This window comes from Rhinichthys klamathensis, unplaced genomic scaffold (assembly GCF_029890125.1).
Source record: "Rhinichthys klamathensis goyatoka isolate OS25496 unplaced genomic scaffold, OSU_Roscu_1.1 h1tg000176l_1, whole genome shotgun sequence".
Lineage (NCBI taxonomy): Eukaryota > Metazoa > Chordata > Actinopteri > Cypriniformes > Leuciscidae > Rhinichthys > Rhinichthys klamathensis.
Window position 1 is genome coordinate 6181929 of NW_026606705.1, and position 18707 is coordinate 6200635.

The window sequence follows — 18707 nt, forward strand, 5'->3', positions numbered from 1 at the left end:
ACAAGTGGTCCACATTGGTAGTTCACAAGCAAACATGCCACAGTAAACAGTTGGTTTATGCTACCAGAAATGGACAAGGGGATGACTGTGTCAAACAACAAATACTCCTTCACTCGACGGATAAGACGATACGTGTTCAAACAGCCCAAACAAACAAAACTCACTTATAGATTACCATACATGTGAACACTCAGAACGTATGATTAAGTAAATATTAAAAACCATATAAAATATGTTACTGTTAAATAAATATTTAACAGCGGCAGCACAAAAACCTTACCGTATGATCATGGCCGGACTTTATTTGTCCGTCTGGGCTGATGCTGGGCTGACGTCTCACTCCCTACTCGACAAATATCTGACGCATAGTCAAGGACCCCTGGCGTAAAGTTTCAACGAAAGAGGTGTACCCTTGACGTTGTTTTTCGACACGGGGGTCCGTCAGATAGACATTCATGTTAACAAAGAGGTGTACCATTTGCGTTGTTTTTCGACGTGGGGGTCCGTCAGATAGACATTCATGCAGACCATCAGAGCATAATTTTATTCAGCTCTGGTGTAGGTAACGTAAAGTAAAACAAAAAATAATAATAATGGAATACTTTTTAGCGCCACCAGAGCCATCTACCTTTGGCTACTTTGATCTTGCATAATTGTATTCAGCTCTTCTGCAGGTAACGCAAGGTAATATAAAAAATAATAATTATTATTATTATTTAAAAAATAATTAATATAAAATATAATAAAAAATATAAAATAATAATAATAATGGAATATATGTGTGCTTTGTGTGTTTCAAGTATATCCAACTGTATCTTCATTGTACTTCTCTGTGACTGTGGATCTGATGTCTCACTTTGGTATACTTTTACCAACACAGGTGAGCCGCAAAACCTGCAGCTCTTGTTTCACAGCCATCTCCAAAAAAATCTAAGTAACGGCCAAAAAACTGTCACTGGACAGGAATTGGGGGGGAAAGGGTCCTAAAAAATAGAAATGCGGGAAGAGTGGTGGACTCTGCCAATATTGCAGTAAGTAGAAATGCTCATATTTCATTAAGCAATATGATTTGTTTCACTTTCATTAATATTGCGTGATAGGGCAAGGGCCTCATTTTACAAAAATAAGTTTAATCTGTCAGTGAATGAATTTGAGGTAGTCATAGATGGCATTGGTGTAACATATTATTTTTAATTAATTTGTCATTTGCTTGACATGCATGGAATAGACTTTCTTTTTGACCAGGCGCTCATGTACATTTGTTTACATATACAACCGGCTACATAGTAAATATAACCTTGCTTTAGTACCACACAGACGCTATGCGTGTTACTGAAGTCTCTGTCTCTGCTAAAGGCAGATCACAGAATTCAGACCCAGAGTCACTATTAACCCTCTGGGGACTAAGCCCTTTTTGGTCCGTTTTCTCTATTTTTACATTTGGGCTTATAAACCATATTTCACGAGTTCACACTTACATCAATTAAACAGAGTAAAGATTATGCGTATTTGGCGTGCTGTCCGGGGGGAGGGCTCCGAGCTCGGAATTTTGCCCGAACCCAGAGTACTCCCCCCGTTGTTGTAAGAGTATTAGGACTATAAGTGAGGAGATGGGGTGGTGGAGGGATGCTGTTAAACTGTCAATGAACGGAGGTAAGTTTGCTGTATATATACACAGCGCTTAACTCGTTGATTAAGCACCACTCGTGTCTAATTAGGTTTGATTATCTGAATGTGCTCCACGTGTGTTTAATTAGGTTTAATTATCTGAACGTGCTCCTCCCGAACTTTGTTAATAAAACATCATTTCACGAGTTCACACTTACATCAATTAAACAGAGTAAAGATTATGCGTATTTGGCGTGCTGTCCGGGGGGAGGGCTCCGAGCTCGGAATTTTGCCCGAACCCAGAGTACTCCCCCAAAAGGCAAAAAGAGCAAAGGACAGCCGCCAGACTAAAGACCCCCCAAAACGCAGAGAATTTGGCGGGCTGGCGTTTTGAGAATAAGCCTGGTTGCTTGACCAGGAGGGCCTGCTGGCTCACGAACGGGGAGCAGTCGTAAGTTGGAACAACAGTTGGGAGGGCTCGCACCGTTTCTCGACGGGAGCAGCTCACAGCGTCAGACAGGCGAGCTCTACCGGCCGATGAACAGCGTGATTTATGCCGCCTGACCAGGAGGGCCCGTGTTGCCTCTGGCGGGAGCAGCTCACTGCGCTGGGCGGACGGGCCCTACTGGTTGACAAGATTTGGGAATGCCCAACCAGGAGGGCCCATGTAGCTTCCGACGGGAGCAGCTCACAGCGTCGGGCTGATGGGCCCTACCGGCTGACGGTGGAGTGGCGCGTTTTTTGGAAGCCCGGACTGGAGATTTCTTGCTGTCCGCTGGGAAATCGATACCTGTTGGATGGGAAAGAGAAAACATAGATGCATGCAAAGTCCGCTGGGAGACCAATGCTCGCTGGACAGAAAAAGAGAAAACATAGATGCATGCAAAGTCCGCTGGGAGACCAATGCTCGCTGGACAGAAAAAGAGGAAACATAGATGCTTGCAATGTCCGCTGGGAGACCAATGCTCGCTGGACAGAATTATGCAATGTCCGCTGGGAGACCAATGCTCGCTGGACAGAATTATGCAATGTCCGCTGGGAGACCAATGCTCGCTGGACAGAAAAGAGGAAACATGGATGCTTGCAATGTCCGCTGGGAGACCAATGCTCGCTGGACAGAAAAAGGAGAAAACATAGATGCTTTGCAATGTCCGCTGGGAGACCAATGCTCGCTGGACAGAGGAAGAGGAAACATAGATGCATGCGACGTCCGCTGGGAGACCAATGCTCGCTGGACAGAGAAAGAGGAAACATAGATGCATGCAACGTCCGCTGGGAGACCAATGCTCGCTGGACAGAGAAAGAGGAAACATAGATGCATGCAACGTCCGCTGGGAGACCAATGCTCGCTGGACAGAGAAAGAGGAAACATAGATGCATGCAACGTCCGCTGGGAGACCAATGCTCGCTGGACAGAGAAAGAGGCATCACGTAGGGGTTTTAACAGGAATATTAATTCTGAATAGTGAGGTACTGGAGAGGAGACATCACTGCTGCGGCAGTGGAAAAATAGCCAGAGAAACAGAGCTCCTGCGGGAGCAGAGGAGACATCACTGCTGCGGCAGTGGAGAAAATAGCCAGAGAAACAGAGCTCCTGCGGGAGCAGAGGAGACGTCACTACTGTGGCAGTGGAGAAACTTACCTGGAGAAAAAAAAAGAGCTCCTGCGGGAGCAGAGGAGACATCACTGCTGCGGCAGTGGAGAAAATAGCCAGGGAAACAGAGCTCCTGCGGGAGCAGAGACATCACTGCTGCGGCAGTGGAGAAAATAGCCAGGGAAACAGAGCTCCTGCGGGAGCAGAGGAGACATCACTGCTGCGGCAGTGGAGAAAATAGCCAGGGAAACAGAGCTCCTGCGGGAGCAGAGGAGACGTCACTACTGTGGCAGTGGAGAAAATAGCCAGGGAAACAGAGCTCCTGCGGGAGCAGAGGAGACATCACTGCTGCGGCAGTGGAGAAAATAGCCAGGGAAACAGAGCTCCTGCGGGAGCAGAGGAGACGTCACTACTGTGGCAGTGGAGAAACTTACCTGGAGAAAAAAGAGCTCCTGCGGGAGCAGAGGAGACATCACTGCAGCGACAGTGGAGAAAATAGCCAGAGAAACAGATCAGATTATTTTATTTAATGCCATGTCGGCATCCAGAGCTATTTTCATGGCAAAAATTCAATCACAAAAATACAAGTATCATATAAATACAATAAAAACAAAGCAAATATAAACAACAAGTCATATTATATAATATATATTTAAATTAACATGATAAAAAATCTAAAACCTTTTCAGGCATAATCTCATTAAATATGTCCTTCAATGAAGAAACTTCATAAAAGAGCATTCTGCTTGCATGAAGGGCAGAACAATCTAATAAAACATGTTTGACAGATAAGGGAATTTTACAAAACATACACAAAGTTGGGTCTTCAACTTAAGCAAAAAGCATGGGTCAAACTTGTGTCCAGAGAAACAGAGCTCCTGCGGGAGCAGAAAACTTACCTGGAGAAATGAGCTCCTGCGGGAGCGGAGAAGACATCACTGCTGCGGCAGTGGAGAAATTTACCTGGACAAATTGAGTTCCTCTGGTGTGAGGCTGAGCAAAGGGAGGAGTAGGTTGGGGCCTGGTGGGCCGATGCTCGTCTTCTTGCGCGTTAATCAAAAACGCGAAGAGGTGGTGAGAGATTAAATCCTTGCAGGATTATGCGCATCTGAAGTTTAAGTGGCCGAGCAAAGATAGCAGTTCGCGTTTTAGAACAGTGGGAAGGTGGGCGAGATCAAAATATCCTATCGATTTTTTCTTGTGCAGTGAGGCCTGGAAAACAACTGTATCCAAGTTAATGCCCAGAATTCAAATGGACGAGGCTGAACCCATGGTTTTAACCTGTGCAATTGGAATCCCGAGCTCAGCAGAAACTGTGCGGGGCTGAGAGATCGATTATTAAACGTACGAAAATGTTCTTATTTTCTCCGTTTATTTCGTTTATTTTGATCATTTCTATGGGTCATATTACCTGCCGATTTGTTCGTTCTGAATCAGAAAAACCAATAGTGAAACTGTGGCTTTAAACTAGCCTACCTACTTCAAAAAAATAAAAATAAAAATAAAAATGCATTTATGCTATAACTTTAAGTTTCTAAGCGATTTTTGTAAATAAATTGCAGGACAGTGTTAACGAAAGGTTCTTAATTAATGATTCTGTGTGCAATCTGCACGTAATGTGCGACCTATTGTTTACGTGTGAGTTTACCAAAAGGAAGCATCGCGTTAATGCACGGCAAATCATTTGTATGGAAACTATTTAAAACGCGCGTTCCCCCGATCAAAATTAGTATCCAGATAGCATAACTTGCTCGTGATTCAACAACTGAAGTGATACGAAGTTCAATTAGGGACAGAAAACGAAAAGGTTTTGAGCCAAGCACTCACAGAGTTGACCCGGCAGATGTTGAGTGTGGACTGACCGGGACTGAATCTGCAGCGCGGCTTACTTAGGGCCTGCTGGGGCGGCCTGACGCTGGAGGAAGACCCGTTCCTTCGAATTAAGAGGGCGGCATTGCCTTATGACCATTTCTCTATGGCAGGAATTATTGAATGGGACAGTTTAAAGAAATACGCGGAAGTAGATTGCTGATGTTTCGCCCGCGGTGGCGAGGACCCATTTGTTTGGCCTGACGCCCACGAGATAATACCAGAGGATTGTGGCAAAGATTCCTAATCCTGAAGGACGAAAGATTCTTCATCAAACGGGAAGCGCTCGATTCGGGCATGTTAGGAAGGTACTGCGGGGCCAAATGCTGTTAAACTGTCAATGAACGGAGGTAAGTTTGCTGTATATATACACAGCGCTTAACTCGTTGATTAAGCACCACTCGTGTCTAATTAGGTTTGATTATCTGAATGTGCTCCACGTGTGTTTAATTAGGTTTAATTATCTGAACGTGCTCCTCCCGAACTTTGTTAATAAAACATCATGTAATGGAGATGGAACACCATGTGTTTGGTATCTATGGATTCAGAAGACCCTAAGCTAACATAATAATACATGTAATGTGTTTATAAAGGAAGTTTGAGTAAAAAAAGGTACAATAAACTAGAGAATTTCAAAAACGAACATTTTATTTTTGTCATTTATTACTGAAAATCACACCTCACACAACAATAGTGAACAGTTTTTGAACAAAAAATATACTTTTCAAACCCTTTGCTTGACAGAAATTTGTAACTGTTCAATCAAAAGTGTAAAGAACAATGCAATAATGAACTTTATATACAAACAGTACCAGGCGTTTTTTCTCAGGCATGCCAGTGAGCAAAGCAAGGCCTCTCCAGGAAGTTGCAGAGGGCCACCTGGCATGCCCCACACTGCCAGGGGGTCTTGTTGTACACTCTGCTTGCCTTGCAGTGCTCACAATACTTTCTGGTATCTGCAGGCTTGTGTGCAGGGTTTGCTGGGTCCAAGGGGGCAATGGGCAGGAGTGTGTGATGCGTTGTCCTGTCTGCAGCCACTGTTGTCTGAACCTTAGTTGTCACCCCAGCAAGTTGAGCACAGAGCTCCTCCATAAAGGCTCTGTGTGTCAGCGGTGTAGTCTTCTGGTCTTTACACAGTTCTTTGTGGAGGATGTAGCTGTTGCATGTGGCTATGTCCACAAAGTGTAAGAACATAGTCGTATACCATCTATGTGCTTTGTGGTGAGCAGAGGTGTACTGGATGAGCTGATCGGACAAGTCCACACCCCCCATGTATTTGTTGTATTCCACAACTGGAGTGGGAACTGGAATGCTCACTTTCTCCCAGGTTCCATCTCTCTTTTTTTGCCTTCTCGCGACCTTCTCAGATGTGTAGGCTTGATGGATGGTCGAGCAGATGGACACCTCTCTTGTGTCCATCCACTTGACAAAGAGCAAGTCACCATCTCGGATCCATCTGATTGTGCCTCTTTGGGATTTTTTGGAGAAAAATCCTTCCTCCCCCTCTCTATATGTACAGCAGGCTCTAAAGTGCAGAGACGACAGGTGTCTGAACAGCTGAGGGCTTGTATAAAAGTTATCACAATAAATGTGATAACCACTTCCCAAATACGCTTTGTCCAGGACACCCACAACTGCGTCATAGGAAAGTCCAAAGCCAGTGGGGAACTTTGCCTTCCCCGTGTACACGGTAAAGCTAGACGTGTATCCATTTGAAGAGTCGGCCAAGATGAACAGTTTGAATCCCCACTTAGTTGGTTTGTCCTTTATGTACTGTGTCATTCCGGTTTTGGCTTTTGTTGCCACCATCCTCTCATCTATTGCCAGATTTTTGTTTGGCTGGTAAAAGGACTTGCATGCTGCCTTGATTTCTGTCATCAGAGGCTTGAGGCGAAACAGTGGGTCTGATGTGCCCTTTTTGCTGTCATTCCCAATGTCCTCAGCCGGATCGCTCGTGCACATTTGAGGAAATGCAGAGCCACCTGTCCCTTGGCATCACTTTGTTTGGAAATGGCACTGAAAAAATGTTTTTTTTTGCCTCCAGTAAGTTTTCACTGATCCAAGTTTTAGCAGTCCCATGAAAATGACAAGTGCAAGATATTTTAGGAAGTCTGTGGGGGTGACATCAGTCCATTTGAATTGCAGCCCTTCTGCTATCCTCTTTGTAGCTTGCTTATTTGTGTTACTGCACAATTTTCTGATGACATTATTACTGAAAAAATGCTGGAACAAATCAAGTGGACTGTACACTTTGGATTTATCCAGTTGCACTCCTGGGGGCCTGGCAGGGGCAAACCTGGGGAGAATGGGTGCCACATCTAGATCGCTTTCGGTTTTCCAGTGTTGTTCAGGTGTTGTACGGTGTGGGGAGCGTGATCTTGAGCGGCTCAGTGTGGGCCTCTGAATACTCTGGTAGATTGTCTGCGTCTCCTCCTCGGTGGAAGCTGAGGTGCTGTTGCCGGTGTGGTGCTGTTACCCTATGAAACTCCACTGTACACTAAAAACACATTTCATGTCTCAATCTCTCTCTCTCTGTCTAAAAATCCAATACATAACATTACACATAGGCCTACTCAAGATGCATGAGAAAATAAATAATGATAAAGAGGTTATTTGAAGTTACATACCAGTCCTCAAATGGATCCTCCCCATCCTGGTAAAATAATTCATCATCTGTCAAAAAGCTGTCAGCTTCGGATTTCTCCTCGTCACTTTCCAGTAATTGTGCCAGAGCTTGTTCTCAGGTAAATCTTTTACTGCTTGCCATCATAAAAGTTATAAAACAATAAAATAATAATGCTATAATTGCTAATATGCTATATATATATATATATATATATATATATATATAAATATTATAATCGTTCTGTCTCTCTCTCATATAAATCTCTGTGCGCTCTGTAATACTCCGATCCGTTCGCTAGATGTCTCCTTCTCCACTCGACGCTGTTTGCGTCATATCACTTACTATAATCCCCCCCCTTGCAAGGCTACAGAGTCCTTTGATTAGCTAGAATACGTCGTGGTAACCTTCCTCTGATTGGGTAATAAAAATATTCCTCCCAGTGGCAATTTTTTCATTGGTCTTTGCGCGTGGAATATTCCTAACAACATCGATTTCATTGGCCTTATACGCAGTGGTATTGCACAACAAGGAAGTGTGTATACCATATATCACTGTTTTCAGCGGAATCTGAGGAAGACGGCAAAAAAGACCGCACCTCTCTATCATTAATAGTTTTTAAGATAATTACACATTTGTAAAAGTATGTCATTTTGGGCGGTACCGCCCAATCCGTCCGCAGAGTGTTAAATAGCCTGGTTCTACCAGACTCTCGTACATTTCATTAGTACAGAGAGTCTGGCCTCTCTCCATTGAGAAACGTTTACTTCCAGGCGGGTTCTCTGTTAAAGTTCAAAACTATTGGATCTGCCCAGAGTCACTCAGGATCTGCCATAGCCAATCGCTAACGTGTGGTCGTGACGTATGTCATGCGCCGAAACCGGCCTGAAACAACAAGTCTGAATGATCAGAGGATTATGCTTTCTTTTACTGTCTATGGGATTATGTTTAGAATAAGATGTCTGTCAACGAGAGCTGCAGGTTTTGTTCATAGAATTTAAGAGTTCAAGGAACAATTGTAAATTCTAAATGTATATTTGACACTAAGGACAGTGATGTCTCACACAATTTACCCAATTCTCACGCCACACCCCCGATTTCTCACGTGTCAACCCGGTCAGTCAAATGCCTGAAAGATGAGTTTATCTATAGATCTACCTGTTGAGCCAGTCGTGATCGACTAGTCATACCGCAAATTAGTTAAAATATCCCGTAATCTAGAGCGAGCGTGCATGCGAGAACAGAGAGGTAAGCAAGCGAGAGACCTTGCGTGTGCAGACAGCATATCTGTAAGTCTCTGCTATGCTGTTTTGTCTTTAGTAACATTGCCTCAGATAAGCATCCATGTGATTTTAATCAACAGTAGCTGTTAGTTTATTTGAAAACGTAGCCTAATTAGGAGTCTCCGACCTCCACCCTCAGTTAAAGCCAGCTAGCGTTACTTTGACCAAATTAATGTTGCATTACTTATCTGTTTCTGTCTTTAACTTCTGTATATTCGGCAGTTTTGCAACAACGGACCGAATAGCATTTCTCACGTATTTATCCGCTGCCATTACTGAACTCCAACTCAAACTGATGCACTACATCAACGTCATCGTTCTCAGCCACTCCCTCTGTTCGCTGATTGGTCCTACAAAAAATTGATTTCTGGAAACCTAAGAATATACAGCAGTCCCAGACGTAGTACTGAAGGAAAATGAAATTGAGCGGAAGTGCGTAGGAGGGCGCAGCCAGGCTAACTATTAAAGACAGTCTTGCATGATTATGGAAGTAGATAACATGCTCCTACCTTGCACTACCACCCCTAGCATGTGAATATTGCAAAATTAATTTTAGAGAAAGTGCATGATGACGTGGCAAAATAACTCAGGACATGCGTGAAAGCCATGCTGTGTGCAACATGTGTGTTGTTAAAAGCAAGGCCATATTCCAGGTGGCCTATTTCAAAGCCACAACTTAAAAAAGCATTTGAATTACTACAGGGGAGATAGTAAAGTCACGTTAAAAGTGGAAAGGATTCAACCATACCCACCGGAGTAGGACCGAGACCAGGTTCTGTAGAGCGGCTGGCTATTTTATGTCCGTTGGTGGCATTCCTAAATGAGTGTTTCTGTTTGTCCCCCAAGCTACATTTTCCGTGGGGAGAGACATGTAGACCGACCAAGGGGGGAGGAGAGTGTTTGGATCAGATGGATAGGTGGCCATAAAGAGGGAGTCCAGTCAAAATGTATTTTTGTTATCAAATTTTGTCCAATCAGTATAATTATTTTTGAAGGGTGTCAGGACTTTTAGTGTTCCCTTTAGAAACCCAGATTGCTAACTACTAGACCACCAGCATCCAGCACAACATTACATGAATATTGGTTGTATAGAGCAGGGTTTCTCTAACTGTTTGTGCCAAGGACCCTTTGTGTGGGAGAACAATTTCCAAGGATTGTTATAATCAAAACAATTCAACATATGCTTGCTACCATTTGTATACTGTGATGCCATTTCTATTCTCTGAAGTTGTGTCCGGGTTCACTTTTCCGTGTTTTCTAGCTGGTGTGTAACTTGGTCTTTAGTCAACTTTGGATTTTGAATCACTTAATGATGTGGATTGACTCAAACATTTATCCACGTTCATCAGCTATCTTAATGCCAAATAAGCCAAGCTAAGCAGCAGGAAGAACGGTTCATCATGACCTGAGTGAAGTGATTCAAGTGATTCACAACAGATTGACTTGATTAATCATAATCACAAAAAAGTTAAATGTTAATGTTTTAATTTATTAGTGCATTTATAATCAAGATTTTATATGTAGATTCTAGATCATTACATCGCCATTGATAAGCATTTCTTAACGATAAAGCACAACTTTCTCATTCAAAGCAAATCCACTTTGAGAACCACTGGTATAGAGTACATTTGTAATGTTGTTTCTAAGGGGAAACGCTGTTAAGGTTGATCATGTTAATTGTGTACCTGTATATGGTAGCACTAATGTATTTAATGCAATTTCTTTTCAATAGGGTGGAAAATAATGCAGTGGGAATAACTAATGTTTGCTGTCTGCATTTATTTATTACAGGTGAAAAAACTAGGTGCATTGGGCTATGTCCCAATTCTATTTTTCGCCAAAAAGGATAAGGCCTCTGAAAACCAGGAGATTTTAGAGCATGGTTCCATCTGCTGGCGAGCTTTATGTACATGCTGATTTCCTTTTCCAGCAAGACTCTGCCCCTGCCACAGTGCCAAAACTGCTAGTAACTGGTTTGCTTAGCATGGTATTACTGTGCTCAACCCGTCTCACATAAACCCCATAGAGAGGACAATGAAAGACACCAAACCCAACATTACAGACAACCTCAAGGTCACTATCAAAGCAACCTGGGCTTCCATAACACCTCAGCAATGCCATACACTGATGGCCTCCATACCACACCACACTGATGCAGTAATTTGTGCAAAAGCAGCCAGACCAAGTATAGAGTGTATGAATTAACTATGTTTGATAAGTCAGATTTGTTAATTTATTTTCAAAATGTTGACATTTGCGTATTCCTCTTTATTCTAATATTTTGAGATGATGATTTTTGGTTTTCGTGAGCTGTAAGCTGTAATCATCAAGATTAAAACAACAAAAATGGCTTGAAATATTGCACAATATTGTAATTTTGGAGACCCACCTGTATATTAATTACACTATTGGTTACACTGTTGGTATAGGATGGAATAAATGCAGTGTCAAATATTGTCTACAGGATTTAGCCACTTGCTCTTTTCAGTACCATGCCTGATGCCATGCATAATTGCCCCTGTGTGATTCTATAGCCATGTTTCCATCCACTTGTCAATCGAATTATCTGAAGTTCGGTAAAAAACCTCATGCGAATAAAGCTGGTGAAAGTGTGTTTCCATCAAACGGCTTTAAAGCAGATAAAAATCTGTGCGTAATGACGTCACATGCTGTTTTGCGATCAAATTGGTATATCGAATTGATTTGAGACATGTTAAGGTGTTTCCATTTATTTTCTCACCGAATTGCACAACATTCAAGCCAACATTTGCGAACAAAGTTTGACTAGGCAAAATGGATCGCACCATAATAACGTTTCCATCCACGTTTATCGCATAAGCCGTATATCGATCAAGATAAAATCCGATGAGACCGATCGTATTTCATTTGAGTCGATATTCATGAAATTCAATCGAATAAGGCATTTTTCATTCGATATCACTTAATGCGGATAAAAACGTGTGGATGGAAACATAGCTTATGTAGGAAGTAGACATTCACCAATATATTGGTAGAACATCAGTATCGGCCAAGATCATCCTTGTTGACTGATATCGGCTATTGGCTAGTTTACTTTCTAGGACTTTATCGATGAGAGTGGCTGATGTTTATCTGTTACATTGCATCAAGCACTATATATGTATATGTTTGTATAAAAACAATGAAATACAAGACCGTACAATATTTTTTGAAAATATTTATGCTGTGAAACTATTATGTTAAAATGTCTCCTCTGTTTTTCACTGTTCTAATGTGATTTTGTGTGACTGATACTTACAGTGGAAAAATCTGGGAGGAGACATGGGAGCCGGCCTGCCAGTTCCCACCAGGTGCCAACCATGTGTGACGTCACCCATTGGTCTGTGGAGATCTGCTATGAGTTGTCGAGTTCGCCGTTACAGGCACAGCCATCCTGGTTGCGGATGTGACGATTTTAGACGAGAGGGAGGAGCCACGTTACGTTACACACTTTCACTGGCAATCTCATCATAGCCCCTTAAAATTTGTGATTAAGACCATAAACTCATTATGCACATGTTTACTGAGTTAATGAATTAAGTTACAAGTGGGTCACTTTCTCATAGACTTCGACAGAAACCGACTGCTAGAATGCAGGTTTAAGGCACTTCCGCATTTGCAGCATTTTGCCGAACTGGATGCTTTGTCCATTTATATTTACAGTCAATGGTTTCCACCCTAACATACTGTCATGCTGTTTTTTTATTTTTGTTAAAAGCTGTGTTCAAATAAATCAAAGTATACCTATATTTCTGTTTATGTCTTTCCATTCACCTTGTTGGTTAGCCAATCAGCTGAAATCTTCTTCAACGCGTCAAATGATATATTGCAATATGATGCACCAAAGTATGTAGGAAGGTGGGACATGTTTTCATTCATATTAATTGACACCATTAAGAGACCACCAGCTAAACCATAAATTTTCTGTATAAAGGGTAGCTGAGGTAGACAGGGGTGGATAAATGAACAGGCTTACCAGGACCAGAGGTCAAGAGGGTCCAGAAGCCTCAAAAAATGTGAAAGCATGGTTTCTAATTCAGGAAGGTTTCTAAAGGCTTTTTTAGAAGGCTTCTAAAGGCAAGGCACATGAAACCCCTGCTGTGGCCTTCCAGTCTACACTGTACCCCGGATGGGTAAAAAGCAGAAGACAATAATAATTTTATTAACTTTTAATGTTATTATTTCAGTCTATTTGGGCCAGGGAAGCTGGGTTTCTTTGTTGTTTATTTATATTTTTAAAACTATATCGCTACATCTATCAACATTTATTTAGATGTTATCATGGTATTCATTTCTTTATTTTAATAATATTATTTCGGTCTTATTACCGGTGAAATATTACAGTATGCTGTAATACAGAACATTTCGATATGATCCGAGCTAGACGCATTCAAAGCCCATATCCCACAATGCAATGCGGGCATTCATTCACAGAATCGGACAGCGATCAGCTGGTCTTTAACGCCAGTATCGCTTCAATGTACATATACACTCACCTAAAGGATTATTAGGAACACCTGTTCAATTTCTCATTAATGCAATTATCTAATCAACCGATCACATGGCAGTTGCTTCAATGCATTTAGGGCAGTGGTCCTGGTCAAGACAATCTCCTGAACTCCAAACTGAATGTCAGAATGGGAAAGAAAGGTGATTTAAGCAATTTTGAGCGTGGCATGGTTGTTGGTGCCAGACGGGCCGGTCTGAGTATTTCACAATCTGCTCAGTTACTGGGATTTTCACGCACAACCGTTTCTAGGGTTTACAAAGAATGGTGTGAAAAGGGAAAAACATCCAGTATGCGGCAGTCCTGTGGGCAAAAACGCCTTGTTGATGCTAGAGGTCAGAGGAGAATGGGCCGACTAATTCAAGCTGATAGAAGAGCAACTTTGACTGAAATAACCACTCATTACAACCGAGGTATGCAGCAAAGCATTTGTGAAGCCACAACACGCACAACCTTGAGGCGGATGGGCTACAACAGCAGAAGACCCCACCGGGTACCACTCATCTCCACTACAAATAGGAAAAAGAGGCTACAATTTGCTAGCCTGGTTCAACCAGACTCTCGTACATTTCATTTGTACAGAGAGTCTGGCCTCGCTCCATTGAGAAACGTTTACTTCCTTGTAGGCGGGTTCTCTGTTAAAGTTCAAAACTATTGGATCTGCCCAGCGTCACTCAGGATCTGCCATAGCCAATCGCTAACGTGTGGTCGTGACGTATGTCATGCGCCGAAACCGGCTGGAAACAACAAGTCCGAATTCCATATTCATAAATCTAAATATCTAAATGCTAAACCTCTCTTTCTTATATTTGTGAAAGAATTTTAAAAATACCTCTTTTCAATTAAGTTGTCTGAGAACAAAAAAAACCTTAAAAACATTATCTGTTTGTAATTATTTTCCTTTTTTCAGTGTCATGTAATTCTCTTAACTTGTTCATGTTTATTTTATATTATCCCCCTACTGTTTTATTTTTGTTTTGTTTTTATTATTATTTTTTGTTTGTTTTTGTATTATGTTTTCTGTTATTACTTGTGTATTGTTTTAAGCAATAAAAAAAAACAAGTCCGAATGATCAGAGGATTATGTTTAGAATAAGATGTCTGTCAACGAGAGCTGCATGTTTTGTTCATCGAATTTAAGAGTTCAAGGAACAATTCTAAATTCTAAATGTATATTTGACACTATCAGTGATGTATTCAGTCAACTGTCGAAGCTGGGTGTAATCATTAACAATACGCCGCTGCGGTCGTTTCGGATCTGCCGCAAATGCTGTACAGTGATCATCGTGCACGCCGAGCTGCCCAGCACCAACTCCTAACCTTTCTGCCTCCCTCACTTGGTCCTCCATTAGTGCAACAAGAGGAGACGACAACAACTATCGGCTTTGCATCCTATCGTTCGCCTTAGCTAACTCATTCACCACTAGCGGAGTGAGCTGGAAAATTAAACTTTTCCCGAACCCCGTGGGGAGGAGGGCCACAACATCATGGCCACCAACAACACTTAGCAAACATTGATCTTGCTCCGGCTTTAACTTCTGGATATTCGGCAGTTTTGCAACAACGGACCGAATAGATTTTCTCACGTCTTTCTCCGCTGCCATTACTGAACTCCAACTCAAACTGACGCGCTACATCAACGTCATCGTTCTCAGCCACTCCCTCTGTTCGCTGATTGGACCGGTAAAAAAAATATTTCTGGAAACCAAAGTCTACAGCACAATCCCAGACGTAGTACTGAAGGAAAATAAAATTGAGCGGAAGTGCGTAGGAGGGCGGAGCCAGGCTAACAATTTGCAAGAGCTCACCAAAATTGGACAGTTGAAGACTGGAAAAATGTTGCCTGGTCTGATGAGTCTCGATTTCTGTTGAGACATTCAGATGGTAGAGTCAGAATTTGGCGTAAACAGAATGAGAACATGGATCCATCATGCCTTGTTACCACTGTGCAGGCTGGTGGTGGTGGTGGTGTAATGGTTTGGGGGATGTTTTCTTGGCACACTTTAGGCCCCTTAGTGCCAATTGGGCATCGTTTAAATGCCACGGCCGACCTGAGCATTGTTTCTGACCATGTCCATACCTTTATGTGAGGTAGACGAGGGAGACACATTCTCCCAGGAGGCAGACGCTTACTCCGTTGCTCCGGCGAATTACTTCATTAATCCTTGTTTTATTGCTTTACCAGGCATTTATAAGCAAGCACTTTTTATTTTTATATCATGTGAACTTATCCACGAAACTATTCCTTATAAAAAACAATTAGATTGCTTTGATATCGCTACTTATATCCAACCTTTCGATTCTCGGCTACTAGCCTTTAGCCCGCTAACATTTCACGCGTGGCCTCGGCCGTCTAATATTACACCCTTTCACTGAAAGGACACGGGTTATATTTGACAATGCAGTCCTAAATTAGTACTGATAGTTGTAGTATCACTGCTAATTTACAGCTCATTTGTTATAATGGCGAACATATCGGATGCGTGTCTAACTTTACCTCTGAGTGCAGGTGAGGACACTTTCGAGCTATTCTCGGTGAATCTGGAGCTGGAATCCGTGGAGAAACAGATCCGTGGTCTGCTGGAAAAGCAAGCCGAGCTGTTGGATCGGCGATCAGCACTTGAAGCAGCACGCGCCGATGCTCACAAGTTAGTGGTTAGTAACTCTTTAACTCCGAGTTCGTCTACTCCGTGTGTTTCTCTGTCCAGAAGGATGCGATCATCTCGGGCTTCATTTACTCCGGCACCGACACAACACAATGGACCATGGATCACGCAGCGGAAGACGCGAGCCAGGACCAGAGCTACTCCTCCGCCCCTCCCGGTCTTCGAGATCTCCACTCGGAACCGCTTCTCCCCTCTTCGCGAGTCGAAACGCGACGACGCCGTGATCATCGGCACGTCCATGGTCCGCCATGTCCGTGCTACCTCAGGTAAAGGTAAGGTGCGCTCTCACTGCTTTCCTGGTGCTCGTGTTCTTGATATCGCTGCACAGGTTCCCGAAATCCTGACCGGGGACGAGCGCGTCGGAGCTGTGGTGCTGCATGCGGGAGGGAGCGACGTCAGGCTGCGGCAGACGGAGGTTCTGAAGAAGGACTACATGAGCCTGATCGAGGCGGTACGCAACACAGCGCCTGAGGCAACGATCATCGTGTCTGGACCGCTTCCCACGTACCGACTAGGACAAGAAAGGTTCAGTAGACTATTTGCACTAAATGAATGGTTAATGTCACTGTGTAATGAACAGAAACTGCTCTTTGTAAATAATTGGAATCTGTTTTGGGAGCGACCCAGGCTGTACCGTGCTGATGGCCTGCACCCCAGCAGAGCCGGAGCGGCTGTTCTGTCGGATAATATCTCCAAGACGTTACGCACCAGATGACTAATAAGTCAAAATCCAAATCACAGTCTTTGCTGTCCAAACTTAATTGATATACGTAGTGAAGAACATTATATAGAAACTGTGTCTATTCCTCGTTTAGTGAAGCCAAACAATAAATCTAGTGCAGGATCTAGCAAAAATCTTATTGTAATTAAACCAGAAAATCTAAATATCAGTGAACAAAAAGAATTTCTAAAGCTAGGTCTTCTAAACATTAGATCGCTCACACCTAAAGCGGTTATTGTAAATGAAATGGTCACAGATAATAATTTCGATATACTTTGCCTTACTGAAACCTGGCTTAAACCAAATGAGTATTTCGGTCTAAATGAGTCTACTCCGCCAAGATACTGTTATAAGCATGAGCCCCGTCTGACTGGTCGTGGCGGTGGTGTTGCAACAATCTATAAAGATATTCTTAATATTTCTCAGAAAACAGGTCACAGATTTAATTCGTTTGAAGTACTTATGCTAAATGTTACGCTCTTAGATGTAAGAAAGAAATCCATATTATCTCTAGCCTTGGCTACTGTATATAGACCTCCAGGGCCATATGCTGAATTTCTAAAAGAGTTTGCAGACTTTCTCTCGGATCTATTGGTCAATGTCGATAAAGCAATAATTGTTGGAGATTTTAACATACACGTAGACAACAAAAATGATGCGTTAGGGGCTGCGTTTACAGATTTATTAAACTCCTTTGGGGTCAAGCAAAACGTCCGTGGTCCCACTCATCGTCTAAATCATACACTAGATTTAATTATATCATATGGAACCAATCCAACTGATATAGATATTATTCCGCAAAGTGATGATGTCACTGATCATTACATGGTAACGTGCATAATACGTACTGCTGAAATATGTCATGTTGCGCCACGTTATAGACCAGGCAGAACAATCCTTCCAACCACTATAGATAGATTCTCAAATAGCTTACCTGATCTATCTCAGCTGCTCAGTGAACCCAAACAAACAGATGAACTAGAGGAAATGACTAGCAGTTTGAGCACCATTTTCACTAGTACATTAGATATTGTTGCACCAATTAGATTAAAAAAGGTTAAAGAGAAAACTAAAGCACCATGGTACAACAGTGTTACGCATGATATCAAGAGAGAAACTCGTAACCTAGAGCGTAAATGGAAACAAACTAATTTAGAGGTCTTTAGAATCGCGTGGAAAGACAGTATGTCACGTTATAAAAAGGCTCTAAAAACAGCCAGGGCTGAGCACCTCCGCAAACTAATAGAAAATAACCAAAATAATCCAAGGTTCTTATTTAACACCGTGGCTAGACTAACAAATAAACAGACATCACCAGAGCAAAATATACCGTTACAGTTTAGTAGTAATGATTTTATGAATTATTTCAATGAGAAAATAGAAAGCATTCGAAACACAATTATAAATGTACAATCCTCTATGGTCCCTTATGATTCAGCCTCAATTATCGTCCCTCAAGAACAACTACACCGCTTTGCAACGATAGGACAGGAAGCGCTAAATAAACTTATTATTGCATCTAAACCAACAACATGCTCATTAGATCCAATACCCACTAAACTACTGAAAGAAGTGTTACCTGTAGTGGAAGAGCCTCTTCTTAATATTATTAACTCGTCTTTATTCTTAGGTCATGTTCCAAGAATATTCAAGTTGGCAGAAATAAAACCTCATTACATGGTAGTGAGCACCATGTAATGAGGTTACCATGTAATGAGGTGAAAACCGCAACTAGATCCAAATAACCTAGCAAATTACAGACCCATTTCAAATCTTCCATTTATGTCCAAAATACTAGAAAAAGTTGTATCCGCTCAA